The 19,286-nt window shown below is 47.3% G+C and overlaps 1 long non-coding RNA gene across 1 annotated transcript; it reads right to left on the reverse strand.

Annotated features, from left to right (window-relative positions):
• Positions 1-3,431: 3,431 nt before the first annotated feature.
• On the reverse strand, positions 3,432-7,809 carry LOC144107824 (uncharacterized). The gene is made up of 3 exons (XR_013309403.1): positions 7,724-7,809; positions 4,835-4,993; positions 3,432-3,504 (listed from the first exon to the last, which is right to left on the reverse strand). It is a non-coding gene; the product is annotated as an uncharacterized LOC144107824 (long non-coding RNA).
• Positions 7,810-19,286: the final 11,477 nt, after the last annotated feature.

The following is a 19,286-nucleotide window of genomic DNA, read 5'->3' on the forward strand; positions in this document are numbered from 1 at the left end:
AAAGTCGGGGACGCGCTGCCGACTCGCGACAGCCCCTTCCTTTTCAATACCGCGATGCATGGCTGCGCTCCCTCGAAAGCTGGGCCGCATACAGGGAGTCAGACACATACTGTACGCAGATGACGTCGCGATCTGGACGAGTCGATGATCGAACAGGGAAATTGAAGCTGCGCTACAAGCAGCGGCGGATGTGGTGGATGCGCATATTTGAGGGGCGGGCGGGGAGTGTTCACTGCAGAAGTCGGAACTTAATGGCTATCCTAAGTACAGTGAGCCAAGCAAATTGGCCCCGAGCAGAATTTTTGCTCAATGTTCGGGGAACGAGATGCCCGGAGTTTATACCATACGCATGTTGGGAATGTAGATTGCGGAGAACAAACAGCAACGATATGCTGAAAATTACCGCGGTTGTGGAGTCACGTGCGATAGGCCCATTTATGACGCGCAGCTGGTGACATCACTTTTGAATAAAAAGTTCACGCAGCGGCACATGATGCAAGTGTCTGTTGAATAACGAAGCTGAATCGTGAATGCAAGCAAAACAAATGTAAAAGAAACTTATAAGAGCGAGGTCGAGTGCAACACAAGAATGGAATACTCAGTAATTGAATTTCAGTAATTTTATTGCAACGCCAAGGTGAGGTGGCCTAGAAGTGCTGGAGTACTTGAGCACAGATATAAGGTGTCATTATGCGAGCGACACTTAAGGCTTTGATGCCAGCGAGCCCCGGAGGCCGCTTGGCCCGGCGGCCATCGGCGGCAATGCCCACAACCGCGGTAACGGCCTCTTTTGTCAAATAGTTCCTTCGTGTGTTCCTACGTCTTACAATTAATTCAGCGAAATTTGCTGCACAATTAATCAAAACTAGCGCCATTTTTGCATTGCTGAAAAGAGTAGATGCAGAGCCGCCTTGAAGTGCCAGTTTACTGCGCTTTAACTTGCGCACCTCATACGTGTTCCGTTAAATAGGCTGCGGTGTAACCTCCACATAACTAAGTGGACACCGATTCTTGCATTATTCAGAGCCTGACCGATTAGCTGCTACTCTTCACTTACGTCAGGAGAATAGATTTCACGGCGAAGTATAGGCGTAGGAAAGGTGCGCCAATGTGGCGATTGAGTTTAGGAGAGTTGCTGGGTTACGGTGCCGGCATTCGGCGCAGAAAAGGGCTTACTGGCTATCAATAGGTAAGACTATTGTGCAACATTGCACGTAACACGACTGGTAGTGACTTTACTGGCTTATGCAGATTACAGCTCTTTACTGGCTTATGCAGATTACAGCACGAGTACACCAGAACGGAGCTAGTTGCTCAGGACTCTTATTTCAAAAGCATCCATCACTGAACGGGAACGTGTGGAATAAGGTTCAAGCAAACTTTCTCGTCTCGTGAGTGCTGGGGTGTGGATGCTGGGCGCCATGTGTAAATAAGAAAGTTTCCTTTGGTTATGCGGTTTAACGTCCCAAAGCGACTCAGGCAATGAGGGACGCCGTCGAGGAGGTTTCCGGAAGATTTTGACCATCGCGCGTTCGAACTTTAACGTGCGCATTACGCGTCATTCGGTTCAGTAGCCGAACACCATAGCCTCTAAGGCTTACTAATAAAGAAGAATGAGTGAAAACAAATGCGATATTTAATCGTGTGTGTGTCTGTACGAATCCCGTTATTCATTAACATGGATGGCCAAAGCCTGGCGGCATGACAGGCAAGCAGCGCTTGTAGCAATGGCGCCTAGAAGGAAAATGCAGCCGTGTAATTCTGGTTCTCAGAGAACATCCAGTCTGGCAGCCGGTGGAGGTCGCTGTTAAGGTTGACCGTCAGCAGGATCATGATCAGAACTGTGATCTTCACTGCAAAGCCGAAGAGAAGCTGCAAGGAGGAGAAGGGCAAAGAAAAGTAAAAGACCATCTGTAAACTAGGCTTTCTGAAGGCCGAAACTAAGCATTACACTATTGTGTACCTCGCGTAATTGATTACCCTCTAGTCGCGCACGGTTTATATAGCAAGAAAAAAGTTTCAGGCTATTTTTTGCTGCACCTGGATTACCACTATTGCATCAAATGCAAAAGGTTATTTCTTTATTGAGCGCCTAGCTGGCACCTTTACGTTGCACTTCTCTAAAAGGAGGTGTCATACAGGCACACGTATTCCCGTAGGCTATCACCTGAGCTTTTTGATAGAAGGCTGCTCTTTTGCTATGCGGGGGAGCTTAGAGCTGTTTTGATGAGCTCGACTCCCACTGAAGTACGTATCTTTGGCTACTAGCTATGTAAGGGACATTGGCGGTTTCAAGTTCAAAGCGTAAGCAGAATGGCAGAGTAGGGACAATATTTTCTACCAATTTCATTTCAAGTGGCTAAATATAAGTGTCACTAAGTAAACAGCAGGTGGCGAGGCAAACGGTCATTTGCAGGCACAGCCGCCATGTGCGCGGTGCCGCCGCCAGCCACATTTACAGGGCGGCAGGCCGATCTTATGTCTACCAAGACCGTCAGGCATATTAAACGCGTGACCGTTCCCCGTTATTCGTCATTGTCCGCCCGCTAGTGCGAAATGGGCGCGGAACCTGTTTAAACATGTCGGCCCGCTAGAGCGAAATGGGCGCGGAACCTGTTTAAACAAGCAAATAGCGAAATGACCAGTTTTGTCACGGACAGCGTATGTCGTCTCCCGTAGCCTACGTCACTGGGAAGAGTAAAAAGTGAACGAGGACCAAACGAGCGCAAAATGAAAGAGATCGTTAGAAATTGCGCTTCCAGTGGTATATGGACGTCTGTACTGGTCCACTTGTTCCTCTGACCAGTTAGGGAGAGGGAAAATGGCCGGATAAGAGAGGTCGGAGGATTGGGATTGCATTAATAGTAGTCAGGATTGAACCCGATATAATTAATTGCGTACATTATTACACTGCACGAGAAGGAGCCAGACTTTCAAGCCGCATCGTACTTATTACGCCAGCTTCTCTGCTTAAGATTTACGGATATGAAGTTGTCACTTTTTCTTGGCTTATCAGGGCAGCACTAGCAATGACACATGCATTTGAGATGACGGTGAAGGCAATCATACGGCACTAGCAATGCCCTGAATTGCCAGTTTCTTTATAAAAAGCGGATGCCGTGATAAAACATTCTCGCGATGTTTTTTTCTATTTTAAAGATCAGTGCCGAAAATTTCTTGCGCAAGGGTACCAAGTCCATAACCTACCGTCTATGCTTTTGAACTGATACACAGGATTTCGCACAAACCTTCTTTTTCACAGAGAACAGTCTTACTCTATGTCATGCCTCCTTTGTATATGTGATGGAGAGGAAGGTAAGATGCACAGGTGTAGAACCGTTAAAAAAGTTCGGCGAAGCGCCTCACCAGCTGCACGGGTCCGACGTCGATCATGTTGCAGAGCACGGCGATGCCGACTCCCGATGTTGGCAGCACGAGCGATGTGGATGCCGCCACCGCCACAGGGATAGCGAAGTAGAGGGGGTTGCAGGGCGTCGTCACCGCCTGTGCATTTCAACACGGTTAATGGATCACTCAAACACAGAAGGCATTGGCAGTTTGCAGGCACAGAAATGCATCACAATTGAGTTGCAAAGTTGGGCTGGTATGAATGAATGAGCAAAAAGGGTTCAGCTTAAATTATGGAAAACGCAGAGAGCCATGTCAAGGAAAATGATAGGTGTAGCGTTAAGAGACCGGAAGAGGGCAGAGTGGGTCACTGAACTAACTGGGTTAATGACATTTTAGTCGAAATCAAGAAGAAGAAATGGGGTTGAGAAGGACATGTAAAGAAAATGCAAGGTAACCGTTCTTCCTTAAGGACAGTGCATTTGATTCCAAGAAAATACAAGCATAACAGGGCACGGCAGGTGAAGTGGGCGGATGAAGTAAAGAAGTTTACGGGGTAGGGTGGCCGAAGCCGGTGCAGGATATCGTTAATTGGACAGATAAGGGAGAGGCCGATGTCCTGCAGTGGGCGTAGCCAGGCTGGATGACATTGAATTGTGCAACGCGGGAAAAGGTTAGGCTGTAACCAAGCGAAAGTGTTTCAACGCCTAATGACAAATCTAGCACAGGTGCGCCCAAAATTGGAAGGATCACAAGAGCGCCGAAGAACTTGAGCTTCCAAGATCGGTAAATTCACATGAAAACAGATATGGCGCGCGTGCCACATACTTTACACCAGTTGTACGACCTTGAAGTTCGTTTATTCAGATGCGTGAGCGAAATAGCCCGAGGTTTACCTAGACGCATGACCGATTGCAGTGTTGGGGTATTTGTTCAGTCCCCTACAAATGTACAAATACCGAGGAATCCGGTAGCAAAGGTAACAACCTAAATATTATCACAGTAATATAAATCCGTTATATGTAATGTTTACGTTGGCAACTTCTCTGATATGTTCGGCATATATTACTTAGGTGTGGAGTGAGTGTCTTTAGTGCTTCAATTTGTACCTGTAATAATTTCTTGCTGGCCATCGTTTTTCTAAGTCTCCTGAAATCGCCGAAACTTGTATGCTGCTTACAATACGCTTCCATAGAAATTCTATGATGAATATAATCCTGCAACGGTTTTACACGTTTATTATGATTTTCCAGGGTCAAGCTTTATTTCTCTCACTTAGTAAACATTCCTGCAATATCACGCGATCAGCTTCGACATGGACGTGTCTACCCATGGGATGCAGATTTGTCCTTTTTCCGAAGCATAACTGTCACTAGTCGCACGATGCATCCCGTGCCGGGACTGGACTAATCACAGATGCTCTAAAGAATTAAAGTAGAAGCGCAAGACTATATTATTTGGAGTATAGTGTGTGCCAAATACTCACAACGTCGACGGCGACTGGCAGCAGCAAGGAGAGGGCTGAGGAGTTGCTGACCAACTCGGTGATTATCGAGGCGGACACGGCCAGGATGGACTGCTTGACCAGCAGTCACGCCGTGCTGCGTTTCAAGTGCGCCGTCAGCCACAGTCCGAAGCCGGTCTCCTGCGAGGGGAGACGAAACCCGTCAGCAACTGATGGATAGTGGGTTGGAGGCGGCTGGAAGAGGGTCTTCGCATGAATCTAATTGTTTGAAACTTCTGTACGTGCTAGATACCGTAATGAAGACTCAAATGGAGCGACAACTGCAAAGATAATTTGGAAAGAGTGAACAAGCGGTGATTCAATGGCGAGTGAAGAAAGATGTGCCGCAAGGTAAACCCTACCTCACTGCACCGGTACTGAGCTGAGTGGTGCACACGTACAGAGTAAACATGAATCTAAAGAAATTGTGCTTTGAGACTGAAACACAGGCTCAATGGGGCAATGTTAGTCATGTCCCGTCTAGCGTCTATGGCGTCATATAGAGTAATTAGTTTTGTTAAACGCCTAGTAGGTGCTGCTAAGCGTCAGCTTAATGCGTGTTGAAAAAACAGCAGGAACTCTCGAGATGCGAACTTCCGTAAAACATTCTGATTGACTTTTGTACAGTGGCTGTTCCGCCAAAAAGGAGCGAAATTCTTTGGAGCCGTGCAGAAACGTGGCTGTGAATTGCTGCGACAATGTATGAATTTGTGTTCTTAATTAACCCTTTGTGAACGCAGTCGCCGCGCACTGCGGCGTGATGTAACCTGACGCCACGACACAAGCAATTCTACCTCTGCATGGCTGTACGTAGCCGCCGCCGCGACGCCGCCGCACCCCTTCTGATCTGCGTGTTAACTTCGTGAAGGCAGTCGCCGCCGTAGAATGGTCCACGCTCCGCCTTAAGAGTATGAAGCCATAACTAATAGGTTAATGCGCATATAATCAGAATTGGTCGTTCTCTACTTAATATTCACATATCCTTGGAAGTCCTCATACCACTTCTGGCGCAGTGGTGCAGCGGTTAAGCGCTCGCCACTGCCCTGGGGTGGCATGTATTGCCAGCATTGTGCCTTGTACGATCCAAGGTTATACCGAGCAACTTCAAGCGACGATTCATTAATACATCCGCCGCCTCCCAGTTTGCATGAGGATGTAGTATTTTAACGCGATAGCGTTAAATGCCTTGTTCACCAGCAAAAACAGTGTCGGCGTTTTCGGCATCGGCATCGGCATTGTGAGAGAAAAATCACGATCGCAACTCTGCCAAGTGCCCAGAGAGTAACCTAGGAGGCAGGCGAGCCACCTAGACCACCTGACCTTGTGGGGTTATCAAAACCTGCCCACCGGATAGTGAGCAGACTGCCCACAGAAGCATGTGGCAGTTAATGGTTGGTTACGAGAGGTTGGTTGGAAGAGAAACCTGGGTCTGACAAGCAGCTGGACCAAAGCAGCGCCTGCCATCGGAGGGCAGAGGCATATCGCTTAGCCGCAGCGCCACTGCGCCATCAGTGAATGGCCAATTCTGCTAATGTGGTCATTATCCATTAACGCCATCGCGTTATGCCCTTATGGCTGAAGCTTAAGTGTCTCCTACATTTTTTTGCTGACTTGTCATGTTAAGCAGTAGCTTAGTGAATGAGCCTCATCTGGTCAACTGAGATTTGGAAAGTGTTGTCGTCCTGGGTAGCTCAGTTGGTAGAGCGTCTGCTGCGGTGAACCGGAGCTCCCGGGTTCGAACCCCGGATCAGGACGAATTTTGCTTTAACCGCGAAGTTTCTGCATTGCTTTCCTTCGTAAATGTATAGCTACGCTTGACTGGATGTACTGGTTCGTACTGGTTCGGCTGGAACTAGCAGGTTTCCTGCTGGTTGTACTGGTTCCAGCAAGGTGTTTGTAATGGTTTTCTGCGGGTTGTACTGTTTCCAGCAGGGTGCTTGCTGGTTTTCTGCTGGTTGTACTGGTTCCAGCAAGGTGTTTACTGGTTTTCTGCTGGTTGTACTGGTTCCAGCAGGGCGTTTGTAATGGTTTTCTGCTGGTTGTACTGGTTCCAGCAGGATGCTTACTGGTTTACTGCTGGTTGTACTGGTTCCAGCAAGGTGCTTACTGGTTTTCTGTTGGTTTCACTAATTCCAGCACCAGGACTTTTTGCTGTTCTTTTCAGAGGCCTTTTTCCTTTGTTTCCATGGTAGCAATATCCTTTAGCTAACAGAATTTTGCAGCTAAATCTATTCAACTGTGAGCGCTAAAAATTGAATAAATAATGTCAAAATTTAATGAGAGAGCTTTGTTTATTAACCATTCCCCGCAAACACCTGTGGGAGACCCATCTTGAGGGGTATATAAGCATGAGGCAGGCCATATGGTATTAGAATGTGAGTACGTGTTACACTTGGAAGTTGTATGTATATTATAGGGCTGTTGCTATAGCTGCTTTTCAAGTAGGGTTTAAAGCTGTACTTGTGTTAATTCCTACTATGGGTAGATTTGCATGGCCCTGCAGGGTGAGTTTACCAGTTACCGTTGGTTGTGAGCGTTTTTTGCTCTTTCTTTTTGTGCATGCTTAACGTTTAGGAAGTTACTATTTGTTTTAAAGTTTCAGAAAATTTCGACAATAAAAGGATATATTCCATGAATGATGTATGTACACAGAATTAAATGTAATGTTTCGGTGCTGTATGGAAGCTAATGGCCCCAGCACCTACTGATTCCATCAGCTGCTGGTTCCATCAGATGCTGGTTCCAGTAGCTGCTGGGAATGTGCTAATAAACCAGTACTACTGTAACCAGTTGGATCCCAGCAGAAAACCAGCAGCAAATTTTCACTTGGAAATTAACTTCCTTATTAGAGATTTAAAAATCTGCTCTAACCTTGACGACGAGCGAGATGGCGCCGCTCCCGGCGACGGTGATGATGACGTCCTTGGGCAGACTCCGCGCGAGGCCGCCGACGCCTCCGATGGCCCCGAGATGGCTCCAGGCTACGGAGTAGGCCAGCACAAGGCACAGCATGCCAAGGGGGTGCCTGACGAAGTATTATGCGAGGCCTCGGTGAGCTCTCCGCTCGAATTTTAAACCTTTGTTCTTTAGTGATAGAATGGCACTGCAAATTTTATTTTTACTAACAAAGTACAGGTTGTCTACGCAAGCAAGTATTCGTTCCCTCTTTCTTTGTTAATTTGATTTGTTCCCAAAGCTGCAGGGCTTAGGCCCTTCCTTCTTCTCATTTACAATAGCAATCATTCTGGCAATATTACCTCTACTTGCGATTATTTGATGATGAGTGTGTTTTTATTACCCAAACTTTAACAGCATTGACCTCAATACACTGCTACATTTCCCGAATTGAAATGTGGTGCTAACAACGGTTAATGTCTGTTAATATAAACAACACCTGTTTGATCTCTTTCCATCTCAGGTAATAGCCCATATCTACTCGATAAGTTCATCCTTGATTCCAAACATACACTTCTTACACCCGAAGCGGATAATCAGTCGCTGCGTCTTCTAATAAGTTTCGGCTTACTTTATGGCCTCTTCTGCATGCGCCTTACGCGAATCTCCCCCACATCGCACAGACGCTCTCCGCTGCATCGCATGCGAGTGCGTCTTGTTCCAACGATCGCGTACGGTACAAAGGGGCTCCGCTGGCGTGGAGAAAACTACTCGAAACTTTAGGAGGCAGCCGCAGACTGCAGAAAAAAACTGCTGTCCGCGCTCACGCACGTATACATCGTTGTAGACGACTCGAGTGCGCCGCCTTCGGTGCGGTCTGTGCTGTCGTGAAGTGTACACGTAAGTTGCGAGTGATCCTAAAATTCATGCGTGTATAGCAGACATGCGCTAATGTGTTTCATTCGTCACATCCTAGTGAAACATCGCATGTGCATTTCTCATCAATCGGCGCAATGTGCTGTTAAATATCGCCCGTGTTTCGATTGATTACGCAATATGCTTGCAGTCTACTCTTATGATTGAGACGTAGTCACAGCAATTTTTACATTCGTGTACGGCACTCTGTGAGCTGTAAGCGGAAAATAATCGGGGTACGTTCTGTTCAGCTGCAGCCTGCCGTTTCTGTCGCCAAGAATTGTAGGCATAATCAGATCGAACGCACATAAGCAAGTTGAACGTTTCTCTCCTGGAAATGTGTTTACAGTTAATGCAAATTCGCCTACATATGACATGCTACAGCTTCTTCCTATAGAGAACGAGCACGAGCGAAAGTTGCTAACCTCCGGCCTAGCGTGGCTGTTTATACCACGTGCTGCACACACGATGACCCACGCTGGAAAAATTGTCCGCAATGAACCAAATGAAAGGTGTTGATGCATGCATATGGTGGTTCTGAGATATTTTTCCGCATATCTCAATGCATAAACGCCTATCCGCGGCCCAATGAAACCACCGAAGACCAAGCGCTCGAATCGCGCTTCACAAATTGAAGACGTGTATTCATCCGCATGTCTGTATGAAAAGGTACTAAAAGAAAACACATGGATTTTGCAATTTCAGAGCCCCCGCAGCCTGCACAACGTAGACGATTCAAAGGCAGAAGAGGGAACGAACCTTTCACTCGCCGCCCATAGCTAGCACGACAGAGCATAAATGCCGTTGTGAGGTCGCGATCCCGGACATGATGCATACAAAGGCCGCACGCAGCCTGAACACACAAAATGATCTTCTCATCAGTGGTTACCTTGGCCTGGCTGCTTTTCTCGTATAGGTAATCGCCCATTAACAGGCGAAGTAATGTTCTTGGACAAAACACATATTAATGTTAACAGTGGCAGTTTTACTAATCATCACGTGGCGGCGTCCTGAGTACGTTGCTTTTAAGCGGATTTATGGCTTATAAAATCTACGTTTCCGTTTAGCAAACTTAACAGTCTAGCCAGACTTAGTATTATCCCTTATCATCCCTTTGCCGCCAAAAGCTCCACATGGGCTATGAAGGACGCCTTAGAGGAGGACAACAGAATAATGTCGATCACATGGGGTTCGTTATCCTGCACTGGCATCGCACTGTAATTAGCAGCAACTGCATTCTACTTGCATAGAAATTCAGTAGCCGCTTCAAATATTCCCTCAAGAGCCGAGCGCAACAGCACATAGCCAGCGCTGTGGGCTGCAGCTCTCCCGCTGTTGAGTTTATGGGTGACTAAGTGGAATATACTGCTTATCAGCCGACTGGTAAATGCGCCACTTACAGTTCGTCAACGCTGGTCTTGACGCCCACACGCTTGACGGTGACGGCGGGGATTACGATCCAGGAGCCGAACAGCAAGAGCCGCAGGCATTCCACGGGCCTAAAGCATGACGAAGGAGAAATAACTGCTGTGAGGCCTTTTTATTGATTGCACAGTGCAGATAACTTCTTTCATATCCGGGCAAGCCGGCTAGATGAACAATGAAGAACAAAAGACGAAGGAAGTGTTATCCACTCTTCGTCATATAAGCTTCACTGGGTCGACAAATTCAGATCATATACAGGGTGCTTCACCTAAGACTTTACGCGATTTTTAAAAAAAGGCTTTTTGAGTAAGAAAAGCGCTTTTGTTACCACAGCATTGGCAGCGGTGCGGTACATAAGAATGCAGCTAAGACTTGCTAACTAGCCGGCGGGTTAACTAATGTTGAGTAGTTAACTTTATAACTACTCATGCTAGGCTCCTTAATATTTGAGAGGCTTGTCATCATCATCATGACAATCAGCAGCAGCAGCAGCACCCCGACTACGCCCCTGCACGGCAAAGGCCTCTTCCATGTGTCTGGAATTAATGTCATTTGCCAGCTGCGGCCACCGTATCCCCGCAAACTTCTTAATCTCATCCGCCCACCTAACTTACTGCCGCCCCGTGTATTTACAATTTCGAAAACGAGGTTCCGAAAATGAGCCCAAAATGTTGTATATTTCCACGAGTTACGTGCAGTGCAGTGGTTGCTTTGCCTGCAGCTTCATGAAAGTACACGCATTTTGGCGCGATGTAGCCAGATTTTGTTGGGTGCTGAAGTTAACCACCTTTTCGAAATAATAAAAACTGACACGGATATTACATACAGTAGGCGACACGCTTCTGAATAATTAAGGAGCCAAACAGTAATAGTTAAAAGTTAACTACTGAATATTAGTTAATCAGCCTGCTAGTTAGCACGTCTCAGCTGTATTCTGATTTACTACACCGGCGACAATTATTGCTATGCCGAAAAAAGCGGCCTTCTAACTAAAGCCTATGTTTAAAAATTGTGTAAAGTCTTAGATGAAACAACCTGTATTATACGAACAAGGCAAGAAAATCTGGGTGCATCTGTGAGGGCAGAGCACAGGGTTGCTGAACTAAGATGATGTGGACGTTCGAGTTGTCCACAAAAACGACAAATACGATGCATCAAAAAGCGTCAGTTTATAATTTCGAAGTAACGAAACACTCGCCGAGGAATTTTTCGTCCTTAAAACTGAAGGGCAATCGAGCGGGGTAAAATTTGAACAATAAATCCTTACTGCTATTCTTTAGATTCACGTAAAAAAATTCGGTGGGCAATTTGTCTTCGCCTATAGGGTAAGAAGCGATAGCTTTCTAGGCGTAGCATGCAGTTGATGTAATTAAGAATACAAGTAAAGCGAAGATCTACCATATGCATTTCGATTACAGAGCCGCCGCGGTGGCTCAGTGGTTACGGCGCTCGGCTGCTGGCCCGAAAGACGCGGGTTCAATCCCGGTCGCGGCTGTCGAATTTCGATGGAGGCGAAATTCTAGAGGCTCGTGTACTGTGCGATGTCAGTGCATTGCAGTCTACTTTGCATAACCGCATATTACACACTTGGAAAACCCAAACTACGAGGGTGTAAGCGGCACGTCGTGCTTGTGATTTTCGCACGTGGAACCGCGGGAAAAGGGGTTTCATATTGACACTGCATCTATCCGTGGTTTTTGGCAAGTCATCGATGCTTCTATTTGCTGTCTGTTGTAGACGAACCGTAAGTTATCCGATTTCATCGCCTGACGCCAATAGTGTAGAACTTTGTGAATGGCACGCGGGTCCCAACGAGTAGTCTGGAACATTCGACGACTGCTATATAAGAGCCGACACGCTTGACCCGCGGATCAGATTTTCGACGATTACTGACCGTGTTCGCCGTTACCGTTGTGCTGTAAGTGTAGCCTCTTTTTGTGGGCACAGGTTCGCCGAATAAGGGTTAGTTTTGTCTTTCACAGTATTGCTACTGTGTTCTTCAACGTCACCACCACGTTACAATATTCAGGTGAGATCTGAAGCCAAATTTAATCCCCAGCATCCTGGCCTAACTTACCGCAGGCGAAGAGCTCGCGCGAACTTATCAATACGTGGACAAACGCGCTTTCAATCAGCCGCGCCCGTCGAACAGGATGCGAGGAGCGAGCCAGCTCAGATCAGTTATAGAGCAAACTCTCCAGGGGACCAAGCGCAGACAATGGGCGCAGTGGCGGCGACAATAAACCCAAGAAAACAAAACTGGTACTGTCAAAACCTTATCGATGGCGCTCGCGTCTCTTTAGGCAGAAGTGTTGTTGAGCAACGGCTACCAGGTTTAATCTACGCGGTCGATATTGTACGTTTAGCAGATGGCCAAAAAAAATCCGCTAACTTTGAATAATTGCCGTGGAGACCGTCTAGATTTTAGTTTTAGCACAACTAAGTCAGGTTTCATGATTTTCAAAGATACGACTGATCAGGAGCTTTGAATCCAAATCCATGAAATACCCCGAGTGTCCGAATACAAATATCTCGGGGTATAGGTAAACGAAGGCCAGATATGCACGGAAAAGCACGAACAATCTCTCATTGCAAAAATTGCGAAGATATGCCGGAATAAAGAAACATAGCTCATTGTGGCGGTACAACAGGTGTGAAGTGCTGAGGGGTGTTTCGAAAGGAATAATTGTGCCAGGGCTTACTTTCCGGAATGCAGTTCTGTGCTTAAGGCCAGAAGTTCAGTCGAGATCATAAGTAAATCAAAGAGCTCTTGGAAGATTATCACAGGTGCCAACGAGGTGCCAACCACAAACGAGGCACTACAGGTGGATATGGGCTGGGCACCGTTCGATGCGCGGGAACTTGGGAGTAAAATACTATACGAAGAACGCCCAAAGGAATTGGACGATAACAGGTGTGCAGCTGAGGTACTTAAATACCTCTACAGAACGAGCGTGGGCTCACAGTGGCGGAAAAGAACTAGAAAGCTATGCAGTAAGTGCGACAGACACGAGGACGGAGAAAGCGCATTAAAAGACAGGTTAAAAACGCGGAAGTTGAAAATTCAATAGATTCAATGGAAACTGAGCATAGTGTAGAACTATATCGATTCTGGAAAAGGCGGATCAGGAAGAAAGTGTTTTATAACTCAAGAGGTAATGCCCTACTCTTGGAAGCTAGGTCAGGTTGCCTTATAACCCGCAGCTACAAAAAGACACATGCGAAGATGACACATGCGTTGTGTGTGGTAAATCTGAAGCAATAATACAACACCGCATAGTAAAATGTGATGGTATTCATCCCGATGTCGATGCAGGCAAAGTAACTCTTCTTGAGGCCCAGGGATTTAGAGACAATAACCATGTAAATAAATCTGCAGCGGAAAAAGCGATTCGAATATTAGTGGCTCAAAAGCAGAGATGTGTCATAAGGTTAAAAGTGTAGGAAGAAGAATTTTAGAGAAAATGGCAAATTTTAGTAACTTACAAGACAGTGAAACAAAAACAAAATAAAAACTGATCATGGTGGCAACTGCCATCACCCCGCTTCAAGGGAGATGCTCCTAACTTCCATCCATCGATGAAAGCAGCAAAGGAAGTGGGGACCGATTACCAGGGGCAATTTTTCCAACTGTCCTTATCTAAAAACGCTTTGCCGCGGGAATGGAGTTCTTTTTGCTCAAATAGAGACTACATTATCCCTTTCGAATGATGACGTACTTGCAGCTCCTAAATTGGGACCTCTCGAGCTTGTCGTTTGTACTTGATGCATTTGTACCTCTCTCTTGTTCAGACAGATGGCGCTACAGGTCACTTCTACGCAAATAGCAAAAAAAGAGGTGACTGTGAGAGAAAAAATGAGAGAAGGAAAATCATTCAATCACAAGACATGACATGGAAAATGAGCTGAGTAGATTGGCACCAAATTAAACCAATTGTGCAAATCTGCTGAGGACAATCAATGTGAAAATGATAGCACGGGTACTTTCCAGATTAATCCCTTTCTGTTAACCAAGTTTCTTTTGCAGCTCTCCTAGTACCAGTACAAAGAAGCCAATGTGCACCAAACGAGAGGCCTAGCACCTTGCAGCGCTTCTCTGGTTACTTCAGGCAGGGTCGTATACTTGTCTCGCTTGTGCTCGCACATGCGCTCCAATGTCTCGGGATCGTAGTCCCCAGGCGACTGCCACGTTTAAAATGTACGTGCAATGCGGCTGCTTAAGAATGCTCTCAGATTTCAGCCTAGTCTCCGCAAGGTCGGTGACTAGTTTTTCAGTTGTCACCTGGGCACTCGGATGAATCTCTCTAAACATAGAAACATTGGTTCATCTTTCGTTACAGGGGCGAAAACATACAACACAAGGCATAAGGACGGGACGGAGCTCCGCCCCGTCCACTACGTCCGGGCTTTCTGCCCTGTCTTGTCTGTTTTCGCCCCTGTAACCAAAGATGAACAGTTACCAGCTTGCCAAGCAAGACGTGCTTTTAGAAACAATGCACCGGAAATAGAGTTATGGCGTGTAACTCTATTGATGTGAATAGACTTACATATGCCAACAATGTGCGCTGCAGTTTCTGGTTGGAACTTATATCGTTTACACAGCCGGGTTGAGGAGGATGATGACTGTTTGTTGGATAAAGACCTGGTTGGATAGACGTTTACTCTTAACCGTAATGTTTTTATCCTATCCCAATCCGTTATTTACTTTGAGCCTGGTTTAAGATACTTTTTGCCAAGTGGCTCCATCCTAAAGGAACCCAAGTCCTTATGTTCCTACCGGCTTTCCCAGTCCTGAAGTGCAGTTTTTCCAGAGCTTTCCTGGGCTTTGTTCAAAAATTACATCTATTACGTATATGAACTTTGTTCATATATTCATACTGTCACATAGTGGTGACGGCACCTGAAGGATAGATAACGACGGACAAAAGTTATTCCAAAAGAAATCTGTTTATTGACCTAACTTGCGCCCGAAATGGACTGAATCACTCAGCGGCGGCTATGCGACTGGCGTGCTCGGCGGTCGTCGAAACGAATTGCTGTCGCTGTCAGCCGTGCTCAATTTAAAGGTGATAGAGAACTTTTGAGATAAAGTGTTCAAAGTTACAAGACTAATCTGGAACAGCTTAGAATCAGCTCTGCCTGAGTGGGGTGAATAGATAAATATGTCGCTTCTCGCGTCGGAAACAAACAGGCCTATTTTGTTTAACTGCTAGGCTATCCATGATAACTTGCTCGTCGCCGGTAGCGTCGTTTCGACTCCGCGCACGGCCTTTTATTTACTTTTTGCACACATGTGCCCCTGAAGGGGTCTCTATGATCTCTGCAGCCCGTGCGATAGTTACGAGGCAGCCTAGAGGTGAGGTGCTGTTGTTCTTCATCCCCCGTGTCCCTACGCGGAGTCCATGCTCTCCCTGGCATTTCGTTTTCCATTAAATGCATAGGATTGGTTCCTTACTTTTCCACTTCTTGCTGCCGTTGGTGGTGGCTTATCGGGGGTCTCTGTGAGGTGGGATCTCATTTCTTTGGCCATGCCGGCCAACCCTTCTGCATTTAACTTACCCTAACCAGCCCCATGTTTGCCATATATGACAAGACAAGAGACCCCAGCTCAGAGAGAAAAAACAGTCGTTAAACTAGACTAGAGAATATGACCTAACAAAATGCGCGCCCGTTCGTGTCTCGACAGGGAACACACGCCTCGCCGCTGATAACGTCGACGCCCACATTCGCACAGACTGAGCAGATATTGTTGCGCCCCGAAGAATCAGCCGCTGGGCTGCTGACGGATGCACGCGGCAGACTTGCCTCAAAAGCCTCGCTTGGTGGTTCCTTCCCTGGCATGGCGATACGTGAGACGCAGAACCAGGGCGGTGAGCTGGCGCTTTCCGACGCTCTTTGCCGGCTCCCTTATATTTACAGAGGCCGAAGGCGACGTACACTCAGTTATTAGCCCTTCGTTTCAGTGTGTTTTTAACCAGGAGCCGTTGCCCTGTTATTCTAGGAATATGTCTCAACACCTATTCAGTGCATGATTTTTCTCTAGTGGCAGCCAAAACCACTATTACCACTTTACTTACTACAGAACACTAGCACGCATTGCTTTGGCAGCGAGAGCTATTTTTACTGAGCTGCCCCCCGAGGACGAGCCTCTGTGTAATTGCTACCGTGACGCTCGAGCCATCGCGTGGCCAAAGACGCAACTAAAGACAACGAGTTTGCTAACGCAGTGTAAAATGACGGGGAATAGCGGGAATGGCACAGCATGTGGCTGGAGCCAGAGAGTGGAGCCACTCGACTGCGCTAGCTGAGGTTCGGCTAGTGCTATGGCCGAAGTAGCACTGCCCAGTGGGAGCTTTACATAATATCGGTTCTTTGCACTGTAACTACTAGCACAGCGCAGTTCGACTGTGTGTAATGTAGCTGCTTTGTGCTACATATGCAAAAAAGAAATGCAGCTCAACACAGCGCACAGTAAAACTGTCGGCGAATGATTACGAACAGAGCAGCAAAGATTAGCGGTGGCAGTATTTTTTTATTTCTGTATAACTGAGGAAAATTACAGTGCACCAAGGACCTCACTGCCACCACTTGCAGCTGCATATTCGATGTGGCCGGAGTTAAAGCCAATGCTGTCCGCAACAATAAGAGGACTGGACACCCGTTAGAGTTTCTTACTATTACTCAGGCGGAAAGCTCGCTCCCCGTTTATGGACGCCCTGCGGAATACCTGCGTTCTTTACCATTCTATGCACATTGGCGCAATCTAAACGAACCACACACTTTCACCCTAAAAGTGGTAAAGCTCTTCGAGAAGGGAAGAACAAGCGAAAACGCTTTTTCCCAAATACCCCGACTGCCTCGTGGCAAATACGGTAGTTTTCCGCAGGTTCGCAAGGTCTGAAGCAGCTGGGCGGCAGCCCTACCGCTCTTGGTTATGCAGAAGCTGCATCAGGCCTGCAAGACGCTGCAAAACAGCTCTTCTCAGAAGTTAATGTAAAAGTGTGTATGCTGGGTGTTGTGGCACATCAGTACGTAAGGCTAACATGCGCCGACAGCCTTTGAAAAGTGCCACTTCTGAAACCAGCCCCAACCTGGGGCTCCTGTCCTGTGTAGGGGATGGCAGACGGCAGTAGTTGGTCCGCTGGGCGGGTGGTTATTACGGCGCCCGTATCTAACACGATCAAGAAACCCATTGATGGAGAGCGGCTCGAGCCATCCAGGTATCATGCTGCCTCGCACATTAGGTGGACCGACGCGGAGGTTGGCATAATAATTGATCTGGAGCCAGACTTGCCCCCTGGAGAACGTTTCCATAATATCACTATTTCGGCTCTCCACCAGATTAGGTCAGCAGACGCCATTTGTGGCCTAAGGAAAACAAACAAGTACAGACAGGCTTGAAGCCGAGAGGGAGCGTCGTCGTCGTTCAGGGGTTAGGCACTATGTGGCAGCCCGGCTTCCATAGCCTCTCTGCTCCCCATCACCCCCTCCCTCTCCTTCGCTACCGAGAGGCGATAAGGAATCCGCCGCTGACCCTCCTTCCCTAGATCTCGTGGAGGTCATAGACTGCTTGGCTCGATACAAAATCCACAAAACAGGTTTAGCCATCAATCTTTGCGCCGGTCCTCTTGCTGCCTCCGATTTTTCCATGTTATATGATTGTGTTAAAATAACCCTTAAGCCCTATAGAGCGCTGAAGAAGAAGGTAGAGCCGGTTGTCCGGCGTCCAAATGAGTCGGCTAAAAGTTTCCACCGCCGGATTTACAAGTACCATGAACAACTATTTAACAAGGGCCCAAAACTCTTACTGGACGAGCTCAGCATGAACCATGTTGATGGCCGGAAAATCTCTTTAGCTGACTTTCGCGAACAATATGGTCACCTCTTCCAGAATGAATCTCCGGAGGTCCCATGGGCAGGGATAGAACCTGGAGTGTTGCCATCGGAGGCCCCACTCTTTACCTCTGGTGAGGTGACTTCCTTCTGCCAGAAAATGCGCCAAAATACTGCACCCGGACCAGATGGCCTTACGGTGGCGCAGCTAGGTAAAATCCCCATTGACGACATCACTTTGGTCATGAACAACTTCCCTTCAGTATTTCAGTACATTGTCTTCCCGGGGACCTCCTCATGTCCAGAACGGTTTTCATTCCAAAACGTGACATCCCAGAATCGGCGGCTGATTTGAGGCCCATAACATTTAGCACCATCTGGGTTCGACTTTTTTCTAGGCGATTATTGGGTCGTTTCACTTCAGGTCGATTTCATCCTCTGCATAGCGCGTTCTCTGATGACCGCTCTGCACAATCGAACTTGCTCCAGCTACAGGGCCCTATGAAATGGAGCAAGACAAAAAAGACTTCTATGCCGCCTCACTTCATCTCCGCAAAGCATTTGACAGCGTAAGACACCATGCGCTATTTTCAGCCCTGCAGGAGGGGGTGAGTGCCCGACATACCTTGAGGTTGTAAAAGACATGTATTCAATGCAGAGGACCACATTTTTACACCCGGGGGTCACGGACGGGATCCGTGGGCTCATGCAGCGGGGGATCAAGCAGGGGGACCCTTTGTCTCCCTTCCTATTCAATCTGGCGCTTGATCCGCTGCTGCATGAGCTGAAGGGATCCTGTCTGCGGCTCCACATGAAAGATACTAACATGGCTGCATTAGCCTATGCTGACGACATCGTTCTTATAGCCAGCAGCCTCGCCGATCTACGGAGAAACTTGGATGTTTCAGTTGGGTACTTCCCTAAGCTGGGGCGTAAGCTGAATCCGGAGCTAAGACTCGGTATTTTGGGTGGCGTTACGATGCCCACTGGCTGATGTGGACTGACTACAGAATCGCCGAGCTCCGGCTCGAGGGCGCGGTGGTCAAAGCTAAGGCTCGTAATTCGCCTATCCGCTATCTGGGCGTCGAACTTTTTGTAAACAAGCCACCCTGGGTTTCAACCGACGTCATTAATCACGAATTGGCAGTTGTGAAATCCGCACGGTTGAAACTGTTTCAAAAGCTTTACTGTCTCACCAGTGTTCTGCTTCCAAAATTGTTATATGCAACATCCAGCATTTCGCTGCAAAAGCTTGCGGGACACCTGGATCGCCACACCCGCATCGATCTCAAAAGCTACTGTACTTGCCATTGTCTTATCTGAATATCATCCTTCATCTTCCATATAACCGGGGGGGGGGGGAGGA

The sequence above is a fragment of the Amblyomma americanum genome, chromosome 1, assembly GCF_052857255.1.
Source record: "Amblyomma americanum isolate KBUSLIRL-KWMA chromosome 1, ASM5285725v1, whole genome shotgun sequence".
Taxonomy (NCBI): domain Eukaryota; kingdom Metazoa; phylum Arthropoda; class Arachnida; order Ixodida; family Ixodidae; genus Amblyomma; species Amblyomma americanum.